Source organism: Scomber japonicus, chromosome 1 (genome assembly GCF_027409825.1).
Source record: "Scomber japonicus isolate fScoJap1 chromosome 1, fScoJap1.pri, whole genome shotgun sequence".
Taxonomy (NCBI): domain Eukaryota; kingdom Metazoa; phylum Chordata; class Actinopteri; order Scombriformes; family Scombridae; genus Scomber; species Scomber japonicus.
The window spans coordinates 7,280,247-7,294,909 of record NC_070578.1 but is presented as its reverse complement, the minus strand read 5'-3'; the positions used below and the strand labels follow the sequence as shown (position 1 = coordinate 7,294,909).

General features: G+C 37.5%; 1 protein-coding gene across 2 annotated transcripts in view; it reads right to left on the bottom strand.

Annotated features, from left to right (window-relative positions):
- The window catches only part of dpy19l3 (dpy-19 like C-mannosyltransferase 3), a 58,148-nt gene extending 57,883 nt beyond the window's left edge, over nt 1-265 (bottom strand). For both annotated transcript variants that reach the window (XR_008321189.1, XM_053316843.1), the window contains exon 1: nt 188-265. The gene's annotated coding sequence lies outside the window, so the exon portion shown is untranslated. The remainder of the gene's footprint in view (nt 1-187) is intronic.
- Nucleotides 266-14,663: the final 14,398 nt, after the last annotated feature.

Here is a 14,663-nt window from a genome sequence, read left to right as displayed (position 1 = left end):
GATAGGATGGGAGCAAACTCCTATTGTGTGGCTGGTACGGACACACTACTACAGCCTCTTTATAATGAACTGTATGTGCATTTTAACGGAGGCGCGCTCCCGTGATGGACGCCAGCTTTTCTTTTCTGTCTTGACAGCAACAAAGACGAATTAGATTTAGAGCCAACGGTACATTTATAAGCCTCACCCTCCTCTACAGCGGCTGGTAGGATGGTCCGTCCCTCTCTCTCTCTCTCTCTCTGCCTCTCTACCTCCCTCGCTCTCTCTTACTTTCCTCTCCTCTTTTTTTCTCTCTCTCTCCTGTTGGTTAACATTCGTCGGTCCGCTTCTTACCGCACTGGCTTTATTGTGGTGGCACAACACCGGAAGACGAGCGAGCCCGCCTTCAAAAATAAAAGAGTAAATATATATCACTTTGAAGTCGCAGTGAAACGGAAGTTGGAGCGTTTTTATGCTTCTGTGCTGTGACGTATTTCCCAATGAACGGAATTTTGAAAAAGAAGGATTTAGGGAGGGGGAAAAAAGAGGGCTTTAAATCACATCATTCGCATATGATTGGACTGCTAAATGAGTGGGCGGGGCTTACATAGTTTAGCATGATAATGAGCTAAACACACCTTCTCACCTGTTGTCAGACCAGGAGGAGAAGGGACACATTCATTAATTGGACCTCAGTATTGTTTTATAAATGAAAACTGTTTTTTCCCACTGACATCCAAACGCATCCCTTCTTGTCTCTTTCCATATTGCTCTGTTAGCTACTAAGACTGAAGTTGTTGCAGTACCAGATTTTTTAACTTTGGTAAATACTAGTACAAAAAAACGTTATTCAATACTTCCTTTGATAAGAAAAAAAGTCCTAAGCACGCACAATAAGAAATTTTTTCTTTTTTAAATGAAATGTGTTAACTTTTTCTAACCTAGTTAGCTAGCTAGAGTTAGCACCAACAAACAACAACAAACCAACAACTTCTTCTCCACTCCAACTGGTGGGGTTGTTGGTGAAGAAGATGTAACAGCTACAGTTTTTCCACCATGGATGTATAAAGAGAATTGGCTATAGTGTCAGAGGCAATGCCCCCTTCATCCCTGTGAAAGTTCCTCAGTGGAGCATGAAGCCAAAAAAAGAGAAAAAAGCCACTTCATGAAAATATACTGCACAGACCTATGCCCACATAAAGCATGTTCACTAGAGATGTCGACCAACCGTTAACTTCTGGTTTATCCTTCCTGCTAATCTGGATGGGGATAAAATGATTAAATCGTGTGCCTCTTGTAGGCTAGTCCAGGGGAGGGAGATGGGAAGGAACAAGGGTGTTTGGGAGGGTTACGTTTGTATATATCTGGATTCAAAATGCCAATAAAACTACTACTCGAAACACAGAAACAGTTGTGTTTTATGTCTGTTAGATTGGAGCATATGTGAGGATATGGCTAGAAAAGGACAGAAATAGAGGGCAAATAGAACCAAAATTAAAATGAAGAATTGTCTTAAGAAAACCTTTCTGCTGATCAAAAAGAGGTGTTGTGGAATCATTTTGAGTCAACCTGTGTTCATCTCAGTAGTCTCAACCCCTACAAGTATTTGATTCTCACAGCAATGCAAAAAATAAGGAGCATTTTTGGCAAGTTTTTAGAAATGCTAACCACATTTTATTTCCGTCCTTTTAATGTCTGGTTCAAAGTATATCAAATCCACATAGGGGCCACATATCTTGACCCCTACTGTCACCCCCTGCAGCATTTGCGTCTCTTCCCAGTAAAGTAAAAATCTAACACCAGGAGGTAGGATCTTAACCATAAAGGTGCAGGGAGTGATAAATCACTACAATACACAGCCATACAAATCTAAAAGCCATTTTCAGTGATAGTTACATGCACAAAATATTCTGGTTTCATCCGAAAAATACATTATTCCTACAAATCTGTTTACATGGCTAATGAAAATGAATAATCCCCTAATATTCCTGTTTACATGCAGAGGGTGTTCAGGGTTTGTGTGAATGGGAATCACAAGATATTTGCAGGCAGTGAAGTAAACCAGCTATGTGAAAAACAGGAGGAAGTTGCTGCCTAATATTTAGAAGTTATATTGATATGACTGATATTATACATTTATAGTTACAGGCACATCCAGAACTAAGGTTGTCCCATGATGTTTACTACACTGCTGAGTGGTTTTGGTGTGTTACACTGAGTCGTCATTGTCAGTCAGACTGGCTGGATGTCAGGATAATAACCAATCCCCTCTGTCCATGTCGTGGAGAAGGTGCTCTCTGTTTCTCCAACCTGCCACTCTCCTCTCATTCCTCTCCTTTATCTACCTTTCTTGCTAGAGCATATGTAATTTTGTTTGCACAGGGTTGCATTCAACAACCAGCCTGTCATGCATCTCAATCCCAACCTTGCAAACTGTTGGTTAGTTGGTATGTTTACAATGCGCAGAGCTGACTATAAATAAGCAAGAGGCCGTGTGTCTAAAATGTTGGTAAAAAACCTGAAATGAGATACATCTTCCAAATTAGCAGTATACTTGTCCAAAACCTGACTAATATCACCATATCCCACATGTGGCAATCAGAGAATGCTACATCCAGAATAAGGCCAAATTCAAAATATTTAAACAGAATATGCTGCCATAAAATCATCACATGCATGACAATCAAGTAACAGACTGACAAAAGGTAACTGTCAAATAAGGAATCTACTAGTTTTTGTCAAAACACCATCAATGAGCAAAAATTACAAGAAAAGGTTGATGAATAAACTAGATGTGTAATATAACCTATGCTGCTTTACTCTCTGATTTCATGTGTTTTTTTAAGTACCATCTTAAATCTTTGTTAATGTAGTGGCTCTTTGTAAATGTAGGCATACCAGCAAACCCACTATGCCAGGCTGAACACGCATGTGCTTGTGGGCTTCCCCCCCTTAACTCCGTTTTTAACACTGATTGAACATCGCAACACTATGAATTGTGGGTAATTTCCTAAGGTAAAGTGTGCAGAGATGCAAGCACATAGAAAATGTGCAGAAAGGTCTCAAAATGCCTGCAAGGGAGCCCTCGTGCACTTTAAGATTTGACAGCCTCAAAATCTGTGAGTGTGAACAGTGGGATTGGGCCTGAGAAACCGAATACTAACACACACACACACACACACACACACACACAGCCGTCCTCCCCAGTCTCTCTCTCTGTTAAACCCACATATACACCACACACATACTGTACACACAAACAGAGTACATGACTAGATAACTGCTGGGTGCAGTCAGATCAAAGAGTACAGAGGACTGGATTCTGAAATGTAGTTTAGATTATGTTGATGTTTGACAGTTAATATAGCATGTTAGTATGTATGTATCTGATGTGTTGACAGCTTTTTTTTTATTATTGTGTGATCAACTTAGCATGTCCAACTCTGTGCATGGTGGTGGTGCCCCAAATGTCTTAACGAGTGCAAAATGTAATGCGAAAGTAGTGATATTCCTACAGTTGGTGGATGTGTAAAAAAGTTTCTTTGCGTGTTTGTGTGTTGTGTGTGTGTGTGTGTGTGTGTGTGTGTGTGTGTGTGTGTGTGTGTGTGTGTGTGTGTGTGTGTGTTAAATTATGCCAGACTCTTGTCTACTGGTAAGGTAAACTATACTTAACATGCTAGTCAGCAATACTGCAAACAAACAAAAGGAGAGTGTTTTTCCAGGTAGAGCAGTGACTTACATCCTGCAACGGCTTCGGCTAAACAGTCTGTGATAGGTACATGGTCTGAATACTACAATGGGCTTGGAACTTTTAGGGGACTGTTATGGGGTATGTTTTGGATAAAGCCATTTCTTTCTAACCTTATGAGACATTTTCAATCAAAATAAATACCAGAGTGATATCCACCAGATACATTTTATAAATCTGGTAAATGACAGTAGAAAACAAGTAATCACATCTTAATTTGACTGTATGTGTATATAGTTCATAGTCCATAGCTAACTGTTTCATGTGCCATATTGTGTATCACACTGTAACATTTAGCCATACAACAGGATCCATGGTTGCACATTCAAGAAGTGACAAATAGAGCCTTTCCTACTTAATGAATGAAATGTTACTAAACCGAAACTGAACTATTTATTGCAGCAATGTTTTATATTATTGTTTTGTATTGTATCAGATGGTAGAAGGGTTTATCAGTTAGTGTTTAGAGTGTAAAACTGATGTAAAGAAAGAAACATTAACATGATATTAACAAACTACAAACTATTTACATGTTTTGTCTTTGTAATGATACTAATCCAGGGTATTTGACTTTGGTACGCTTTCTGTGTGGCATTTACAGAATATGACTGAGAAAAATGTAGTGTTTTGTATATTTACATCATTTTTATATCATATTTATGCATCTGTTGATTTTTCTTTCACTTCCCTTTTAATCTCTTACACCACCTTTGAAAACATTATTAGCTGATATAAATTCTGGCTAACTGGAGGCTCGCTGATTTAACGATTTAAACCAAGCTGAAGCCTGAGGTATCTGCTGATACTGTAGAGCTCTCCTTTAGTTGTCCGGATTGATCCATAAAACTGCCTCAAGAGTGTATTCAGATCAATCTTCTTAATGGACTGAATGTTGATGTTTATATTTCAAATTTCAAAGCCCCTGTTGATTTTCTTCAGCTTCATTTTTGCTCCTCCTCATCTTGTCTAGGATGATTGATCTCATATGAGCATACCAACTCTAACTCACACTGTAGAGGTTTGTACTGAGGTATCCATGCTTCTGTCCTACCCTTCCTCCTCTTCTGATGATCATTCATAATTTAAATCAAATGTTATTTGTGGAAATATGTTTATCCTTACAAAGTTTGTCACAATCTAAGTTAATTAACGACAGTTAATGTCATTAACAGTTACCAGAACATTTATAAAGCTGTTAAACAATCAGCAGTTAAAAGTCCCAGTGTTGTTGTAGTGTATATCAGCACATATGCAACATCTCTTGTCCAATCAAATTACTTGGTCGAAACTAATTGTTGTATAAATACATTTAGTGTTACCTCACTCAGTCACTCTGGCATTATCTTCCCGAGATCACTGCATAAGGGTTACCTCTGTGTTTGCAGGAGCTCTCAGTATTGAGTCTTTATATATTTTATTTGACATATGCACAGACTTTTAATTTGGAAATCACAGATTATTTTATCTACCATTTCCTCCAGGTTTTTCAACAGACAGCTGATAGACCTGGACTGTACAGGGTGTTGGTCATGAACTGTAAGTTCTCATGAGTGCTACACAGGTTTCGTGATCAGCCTCTGGACACTACAACCCAAGATGGTCTTAAGGTGCAGGAGCATGAGACCTGATTTTCATTTTCTGAAAGTAACTTCTGGTGCAGATTCTTTATCCTGTTGCTTAGCAAACATTCCTGTTCTTTTCTTTTCAGAGTGACAATTTACCTTTGCCCACAGTTGTTCTCCCTTAAAAGGAAAGCCTTTGCTTTCTGTTTGCATTCAGCAGGTAATCTGTGGCTCAACATTCTTTCAAAGGTCATCAACCCTACATCTGCTATTTGGCCTCCCTTCTTCAAAAGGTCCATCTGTAGTCTTTCTGTAGCCTGTATTTCATTCTTTATTTATTCACCTTACCTTTGCAGTAAGTTTTTTTCTCACATCTCCTGGGTGAGAGGATGCAGTGCATCTAATGAAGAATGTGGCGATTTGAGTTTTTAGTTGTTCAGTTACATTCTGGAGCCTCCTTTTCCTCTGCTTGACATTCCTCCAGCCAGCAACATATCGCCTAAAACACAGAAAGCATATTGTCACAATTTACAAAAGTGAGTTGGGCTTTATACCTGTTATTGTAAGAGCATCCCTTTATAAAGCTACACAGTGTTATATCCAATATTAGTAATTTTAACATTTCTTTTAACCTAACCTTAAACCAAGACTTCACCCTAAAATGTAATGATTTTCATTGTGTGGACTTACATTCTGTCCCCAAAAGGAAGGCAGTCCCCACAATGTGAGTAACACATGTCCACACAACACATACCATTTTAACAAATCTTTAAAAAGTAAATAACAAATAAATGCATGGCAAATTATAACACATGCTGGAAACACTTATTCATGTAGCCCTCTTACTGTGCTAAACAGCAGCAGGATGGATAGTAACGGGGGACATTTTGTGCTAAAGTCGGCTATTAGCCTACTACTCTTGATGAAAAACAAGCTAGCACTTGGTGACAAAAAGATTTTTTACAACCAAAATGATCAAATATGACTAGAAATTAGCATAACAGTGTGGACATGTTATGCTGTACCACATTAAAACACTGAAGAAAACGGTTGATACTTACTCTGCTTCTTGTACCCCACTTTTCCCGCCAAAAATGTCTGCTACTTCCTGAGCTACATGACTAGAGGAATAAACAGGAAGCGCATTCATGGGAGACTCAGAGTAACAGGGGGGACAGTTGACTCAGGGACACAAATATTTTAAAAGGTTTAACAACAGTGATGAACATTTTGATTATATTGGTGCTTAAGTTGAGCAAACTAGACTGGCAACATGGTAGTTTAGCCTAACTGTGCTAAAATAATACCATTTATTTTAAATGTAATCAATCCTGGGAATATATCAATGTTCAATGATAGAGGGGCTTTAACCATGTAAGACAAGCTTTTAGAAATAGGCTAACCATCCCATTTTTACATAAATCATATTACATCATGGGGACAAATGACAATGCACATTAATTTGGGTACTTTTGTCTTGATAAATGCTTATTATTAAAGAGACATTCCACAGACTTTACACATGTTTACTTGTCATGTCTATTTGAGGCTATTTACCTTACAGGAAAGATCTGAAAAAAGACTATGTAGTTGCATTACAGGAAGTGTAGGATCCAGTGTTTTTACTATGACCAAAAGAGACCAAAAGTCTGTCTCTTACAAACCCCGGACTTTATTGAAATGCAGCAGTAAATCATTGAAGGACCACTTTAAGTAGTTACCTAGTGATAACTACTGAATTTGAAACCATAGGAGGAGGAAATGTTTCAATAGCTAGCTTGATTGGAACTCTTCTACTTTTTACTTTGCTCTGTGGATTATCCTTTAAAATAGCCTTTTCTTTCATACACAACCCCAACTGCTACAAAAGAAAATCAATCACTTAAAAACAGGTCAGTGTTAGACAAGACAAGCACCCAAGACAGCAAACCAGACTTGGGGGAAGAGGCTCAGAGAGTTTGTACAGTTCCTGAAGATTATCAAAGAGATTTACCAAAATAAATTGGCAGGATTTTTGTTGGAGAGAGGGATTATTGGAGAAGAAAACATTGTTTAATGGCCATCCTCTCTGACTCTCTTTTTAAGTTTCCTTAGCTTCTCTTTGGTGGGCCTTTAGCTCCTTGGATCATTTACTTGTGGCCACAGAGACACACAGTCCAAATCTGTCCTTTTTTTTTTGTACTCCTCCCTCCTTTCATTTCGCTAAGTCTCGTCATACAGAGCAAGAGAGTGAGACCACAGGAAGATGGCCCATTAACGATAACCCTCGCCTCTCCCAGTGTGCCCAATTGGCCTCCCTCATCCAGCACGGGATTGAAAATCCTCATCCTTTTTACTCACTGTAACGAAAAACAAGATTCATAGAGCAAGAAAATCAGGGAATTAACCATTAAACAAGTTGAAAAGGAGACCGGCCGTGAGAGTCCCTTGAATTGATTCTAGACTCTATCTCCGAATACTCGCCCTGTCCTCTCTCCTCTTTATTTCCTTGCCTCATTTTATTTCTCTCTTCTTTTTTTGCCTTGATCTCCACTTTCATGGTAGGTCCTTAAAAGGTTTAGGTAGAAAACTTGATCCTGTAAAGAAATGAATAGACCGGGATGATGTTTTTTTCCCCTGCTTGTGCAGTCAGGCCTTCGTGTTAAAGTGAAGGGATTACAGAAACATTTTTTTTTCTTTTCAAAATGAGAGAATGTGCATGTGGGTGTGTATTCTGTGTTTGTGCGTATGTGTGTGAAGTAATGGAGGACATTATTTTGGCATACCACTGCACCGCTGGACCTTGAATTATTGTGCTTCATAATGAATTACTAAAAACTACAGAAATGTTAAGATTTGTCTTTGCTTTCAGTACACTTAGAGACATTTACCTCAATTGATTTCTAACTCTAACCTTGTCAGGAAGATTTGAACTAGATTTGAATTGTTTCCCCATGTGTCTGATGGATTTCATTAAGTTTTAACCATAACATGATGATGTAATGCAGTGTTCTCTTGATTATCTTAAAGTGTTTTCAAATGTTTTCAAGTAATACTGCATGGCCTTGTGAAAAGACAAAAGCTTACCTCACTCCCTCCGCAATTAGTAAGGACAAACAAGTTTTTCCCCCTTACACTATATTTGTACAAGAGTTTTATAATGTTACACTGAAGCACATTACAAATCTTTTATCTTTTATGAGTTCAACTCAAACATTGGTGCACAAAGGTCTGTAGGTAGTTTTCTGTAGGATACATATAGTGTATCCTGCAGAAAACTGCAGAGTTCACATACATTATCCTTCATCCTAACCCTTTTGCAACTTGTTAAAGGGTTGATAAAACCCACACAGTATGTCTCTGCAAGAGGCCAAGCTTTCTGTTAGAGCTTCCTCCAGGGGTGGCATGAAGTAGGCAAAGAACAAATAGGTTTGCATGGATGAAAATAGGACATGCACTAATGGGCCCCTGCCAGGCACAGACACATAAAAGGGCCCAGACCCCTCGGACCTTTGCCTGATAAGCCTGTTGAGTAATTCTGTAAAGGAACAGCATCATGCAAAGTGTGATGTCTTGGCCTTGTATTTAGAACTAGGGCAGAGAAATACCCGTCACACTTTGCACATGTCCCAGATTGTGTAAGAAGTGAGAAATGGACATCAGAAGATGTTACTGTACTGTACATATCCTGGGGCTTTCCAGAAGCGTCCAATATCAAAGTTCTTAAAGGCTGAAGCAACCAGACACAAGAAAATGTTCTTTCTAGTTTTATTTCTCGAGTCCCAATCAAACTCTTATCTTATATCAATTTATACAAGAATATCAGCCCTGTTTACCAATTGTAATGATCTAAACTAAGCCTATTATTAATAGAAGCTGATGTAGGATCACGTACAGTAGAAGAGAGATGCATAATTATTAGGCTACTTCTGAATAGTCATTTGCCAAATATTAACTAATTTATTAATTTTCCAAACATTTTTAATGGTAAATAATGAATTCTCTGAAACATCAAAGTGATCACTGCCAGTTTGGTCTCCAAGCAAAGAGTAGAGTACTAAGTAGAACCTGATCCTGCCTGAACATCCATTTTCTTTTTTAGGCCTAACCATGGATGTGTCATAAGAGCTGAATACCAAAAATGGTGTCAATTCAGTCCTATGAGAACTGCTCAACTGATTCATTCACCAAAAAAGTTTCTAGCGTCCTGATCAGCCCAGACTTCACATTGTGTTGACGTTACGGATTTTTAAATTATTTTTCTCGTCACGAGGAAGGTTTTCATAATTGACTTTGTCTGCTGTTCAAGGCGTCCTTTCAACAGTTTTACAGACGTCTCTTTTACAATGGTGAATAACGATGGCACGTTTAGACAAGGAAGAAGAAAGCGTGGAATAAAGATGACGACAAACAAGTGTGTCAAAATAGTTGGTCAATAAATGTGTTTCTGATTGTAAAGATGTGAAAAAACATTTGGATGTCAAATAAAACAAAAATATCTGGGTCAGATATTCTTAGTAAAATATTTGAAATGCAACTTTTATATTTGAAATTCAACTTTTATATTTGAAATGCAACTTTTATCATCTCATAAATAATAAAAAAAGGACAAGAAGCATTCATTTATTTCTCAGTCTTTATTACCAAAAATACAATGGCAAAATAGTGACATAATACTGCCTATGATGTTCTAGAAATAAATAAAACATAAAGCGAGCGTCACACCGCTGTCCGAGACAACTCCACATTAAACCTCAATTACAAAAGTGATTATGAGCAAAAAAAAAAAAAAAAAAAACACAGATCAGGACAGACAAGTTACATCCTCTCCACCTCCTTTGGTTTAAATGCACGCAGCTCATTTCACTGCGTTTAGCTTAAAACCCTTAAAATCCCTTGCAAAGACTGTGAGTGAATAAGAACAGCCCCAAGACTACCTAAAACTGGATTTTTTTGTCTTAATTTATGTTGTTTTTTTAATTATTATTATTTGTACAAGAGCATTAAAAAATAGATTTATCTTTTAAAAAGTCAGTTTTTATGGTTCTACAGTCTTCCTCTACAATATGTACATAGTTAAAATACAGTACCAAGTGATTGAGCTCATTACTGGGTAAGATGTCTTTCAAAAATATGAAAGGGCGGTTTCACATACTTGGTTTGTTGTTAGTTCTGTTTCCCTAAAACCATTGAATGAAATGAAAATGAAGACTTTCCTATACAGAAAACGTATGTTTGACATGATACCCAGTATTGTCACAAAAAAAGTTTATATATTTAATTTATTTGACTTTAGTTTTGGCAGAAAAGTCAGTATTCTCATTTGATGAAAACATAAATGATAAAGGCACAATAACGCTAAAAAAAAAAAAAAAAAAAAAAACTATGACAGTCACAGATTACTGCTTTTAAATAATCTAATATGGCACACATTGATGGTTCTATAGTTGTGGCGTAAATTAAAACGGACTGCAGGAAATGTAAAAGGGAAGATCTGTTCTCTTTGCCAAACTCTTGTGGTTGAGTGCCGGCTGAGTTGACACACTTTTTGCAATTTGTGGCAGCAAATGGGATCTGAAGCAGCCTGCAAAATCCCACTTGACCTACATGCGTTCTCCACCAGGGGAGTGACCCAAAGATGTAATGTGTTTCCCAGCTGTTAGCACACATTTTTATACTAATTCCAACATGACTTGATTAGGGATGGATTTTTCTCTTCTTTCATTAGCTGTTAAGCATATGCATTCCAGTCTCCAGTATATGAATATTCACGACAATAGTGTAATACTGTACATAGTATATAGTTCTACATTTTATAATGACAGAATATGAGGCCAGATGACTACTTGTTATATTTTCACTTCTGGTGTACATTGCAGTGCTTGATTTGCTGTAAAACACAAACTCAAATGTGTCAAAAAGCTCCAAAGAAAAGTTAAATCATGCCATCCTGACTTCTACTAACCAACACTGAATGTTTTTTTTATGAAAAATGCAAAATGGAATTTATTTATTTCTGAGGACAAAAAAAAGATGTGTTTTGCATTTTAGTCTTGTTGTGATTCTGGTGTTCAGAGGCAGACAACTTGATATATTCTTTCTTTTTTCCTTGCAAATAGTTTTAATTAAATATTTTATATAACTAAAAAATGTCAGTTTTGATAGTAAAAGTGAAAAAACAACAACATATGAGCAACCTTTATCTCAACATGTCAAGTTATTATTTTTTAGCTTACAAACACTGTACAGTCAGTCAGTCAGTCAGTCAGTTGTATAATTATATTATTTAAAGGACAATTTGTTGGTTATAGTAATATTATACAAAATAAATGCTGAGATTTGGGAGCGGCAACAACACAACTAAAAGACAGATGATCAGACAGGTTGTAATCAAGCAAGCTGTACAGTATCTAAACCACTTTATTGGGAGGTAAAACTGAAAATGAGAGCACCTTAAGTAATGTTAAGAATCCTCATTGCACAGCTACAGTTAATAGTAGTGTGCACACATTCGACTGTCAGCTGATGTTTATAGCTGACAGTTTGAGTCATCATTTGAACATTTGTCTTTTGTTTTCAGTCCCGAATAAGTTGAGCTAACCTGAGCCCAGTCCTTTGTGAGCAGATAAATCAATCAGCTTGATTTGATTGTTAATGATTTGACAAGGAGCCCTGCTCAGGTTTTTCAAAGACAAATTAAAAATGAAATTAAACCCAAACCTTCAAGCAGGGAAGTGTGAAGTGCAGACATTCACAATTAGCTTGATCCTGAATAATTTCACCCTTGAAACTAAACTTAAGGTGTTATTAGACCTGTTGAGCCAGATAATATGACATTTAATGATGAAGATTTGTCATAAATACCAACTCTATACACTTTGATTGCAATACTTGGCTGCTGTAAACTCTAATCTACTCTATAATAGCAGCATTTCATGTCATTGCTTTGAATCTTTGTATTGTGGTGAGCAGCAATTTCCAATTAAGAGAAAAAACCATTACTGCAAACAATTGTATACGAGAGTATAAGAGAGCTTCACTAATTGTCATTTACTAACTTAAAAGCATGGAAGTGTTGAACACATACTGTCTAATCATATGACTGCTGGTTTCTGCTCTCCACTCATGAACACAGCATTATTCAAGAACTCAGAAATGACGGAATCATCCCTCCAACCGTTGAAGAACCAGCTGCGTACACAGGTTTATTACAACATGTCTGATCATCTGACTCCAGGTACTAATAAAGCAGAATCATCCTTTAAAGCTGCACTCATTTTTGGGGGTTGAATAATTACGAGCTGTCACAATAAAACATCTGTACGATAGAAAACAGACAGGCAGCATGTATGGTCCAGTGTTTAGCTCTCACTGTTCATTTGAATACTCGCCAAGTTAATCAGACAGGAGGGACCCTCGAGTCCCGCTTTTATTTTAATTTATTTTTTTTTCTTTTCATTCAGACCTGTCATCATCCTCCTTAATTCTGGCACGTAGGATTGTAAATTAAAAGCCAGACAATAATTATTTGCTATGATAATGAGAAATCCTGGCCAGGTAACAGGTCTTTGAGATAGAGATTTAATTTAGTTTTATCCACTACGCCATACACACACACACACACACACACACACACACAATTTCAAGCTGTTATGTAAGGCGTTTTGAGGAGTGGGGCGGGTGGGGGCATGAATTATGGATATTCCATTTTATCTTAATTTCCTCAGCCGCTGCCTGTGTGGATGTAAGTAACGGATGGCATACTGATGATTTAACATGACAGCGTGTTCTGTATGACACACTGGATGGTGTGAGACCGACACACAGGGTGTTTACGTTTAAAATCTATTTTTATTTCCCTTTCGTCAGCAAGGTGAGATAGTAGCAGAAGCGGGAATGTTCTCCAGTAAGGCTCTCTGGTTATTAGCATTAAAACGTCAGCAATCTTTTTTTAAATTTGTGACCTGAATGAATAGCACAAGATTTTTCTCTTTCAATAATGAGTAGAAGGAATAGTTCAGAATTTGGGGGAAATGTGCATGTTAGCAATGCCGCTTTTATATCTGGTCCGTTCAACATGAAAACTACATCCAGAAGCCAGTTAGTTTAGCATTAAGACTAGAAGCAGCTAGCCATATCTTGTTAAAGCTGCACAAATAGGAAGTATAAAGCAGCATGTTGTGGTTTCACCGGAGGTTATGTGCCAAGCCCATCTTTATGCTAAGCTAAGCTAACTGGCTGCTAGCTTTAACATGGCATTTATGAATGTGGTATCAATCTTCTCAGCTTACTCTTGGCAGGAAAGTATATAATCTTATTCAGATCTTTAAAGGTGTGAGAAATATCTTTTGCTGATGATGTTCTGTTCTATTCAAACATTCATAGTTACTGAATGTGTAGTTTGTGCCCTTATCTAAGCGATAGAACCACTGCTTCAAATGCACTTCAGCACGTATGTCAGTAAGTGAAAGGATCACCTATCAAACCACTGACTGACTGCCCTCAGTTCAATGTTGCTGTTGATTTCAATGTTACGTTCACTTCAGAACAAAACTAGAATAATTCCAGCACTGTTTGTCATTGAGTTACATTTAAAAAGCGCAATGGCTTATGTAATATTTATGGTGTTTGACTTATGCTATAGTTACTTTACTAACTTACCCTACAACATGTGACATATGTAATGCTGCAAGCACTGAAAACATGATAGTGAACTAAAAGAGTGTTCACTGTCTGAGGAAGGGATTGCAATCCAAAGTAGCTGCTGATTCAGGTCTTTTCTGTACTCTTTATTCCATTTAGTGCCTGTTTTCTGCACATATTGAGCATTTTAAATTATCTCACCATTTTGCCTTTGATGGCTGATGACAGCAAATTAAAAAAGAAAAGAAAAGATCTGTATCAGCTAAACTAAAGCTGATAAAAATCCATGGATTCGCTGAACTCTGACACTGACAAATCTGTAATCTCTCCTTTCTCTTCCTTAACAGCAAAGAGACGAGTAGAAAATGTTCAGGTAGCAGCTTCTCATTTTCAGCAGTCAGACAGTGACTGTGGCTTTCTCCTGTTAAAATGTCAAACGTTGCCAGCAGCAGATCATATCAGCTGTTGCTAATGAACATTTATCTCGTAAGTAACATCACAACAGGCCAAAATTAAATGTAGCAGTTGTCGGGTTTGTGTGCCGTCTGTAAGTCAGTGGAGCTACGCAGCTAAAAGCTACAGATTCAGTCAGTGATGATGTTAATTCAGCAGTCAGTTGAGTTTAAAGATTTGTGTTTAAATTTACTGAACACCTCTGGGTTCTAACCATTGACTGCATATGGATAAGGATGGACGTCATGACAGCTTCCCAAAAGTGAAGCCAAAACATCTCATTCGCCCCCCAGTGGCTG